General features: G+C 67.2%; 1 protein-coding gene across 1 annotated transcript in view; it reads left to right on the top strand.

Moving 5' to 3' along the window:
* Positions 1–650, top strand: part of DOK7 (docking protein 7) — a 27,188-nt gene that overhangs the window by 17,954 nt on the left and 8,584 nt on the right.

The raw sequence follows: 650 nt of genomic DNA, 5'->3' as shown, positions 1-650 counted from the left end.
TTCCTTCCGCCAACCCTTCCTCCGCCTTCCCGTTCGCTCCCCCTCCCGGCTCTTCATTCTTCCCTCCCTTCTTCCTCCTGGTCCCTCGCTCCTTACACCATTCATGGCCTCGTTCCTGGCGCGAGAACCCCTCCAGGGATTCAGATCCCACCCCGAGTGCAGGGGGCGAGTGGGGTGCTGCCGCCATCGCCGAGGCCTCGTGCCCAGGCTGGACGGGGCCGTGATGGTGCAGAGGGTGGGCTGCCCCAGGCACCTGCCGAGAGAGCCAGGACCGTGGGATGAGAAGGCGGCTGGCCTGGGGTGGGGGAGGAGAAAGGGAGGGGAGCCCAGGGGCCAGATCTCCGGGCCTTGGGACAGAGGGATTGGAAGCAAAGAAGGGGTGAATCCTTGTTTTAGGAAGACCCTCGCTGCAGCAGAGGCTTGGGACAGGATGGTGGGGGTCCACGAAGAGAGGAATGGGCTGGGACTGAGGAGTGTCTTAGGGGCGAGGGGGAGGGGCAGGGGCTCTAGGCGGCAAAGACAGCAGCGGGCAAGGCATGGGGGACAGCCGAGGGGCTCATGGGCAACCCAGAGTTTCGGCTCCAGCCCAGGCGGGTGGGGGGCCGGAGAGTGCAGGCCCCCGGGGGCCACCAGGCGTGAGCTCCACCCGG

The sequence above is a fragment of the Carlito syrichta genome, unplaced genomic scaffold (assembly GCF_000164805.1).
Source record: "Carlito syrichta isolate Samal-C Ts95f unplaced genomic scaffold, Tarsius_syrichta-2.0.1 Scaffold304722, whole genome shotgun sequence".
NCBI classification, from domain to species: Eukaryota; Metazoa; Chordata; class Mammalia; order Primates; family Tarsiidae; genus Carlito; species Carlito syrichta.
This window is presented reverse-complemented; position numbering and strand designations above follow the sequence as displayed.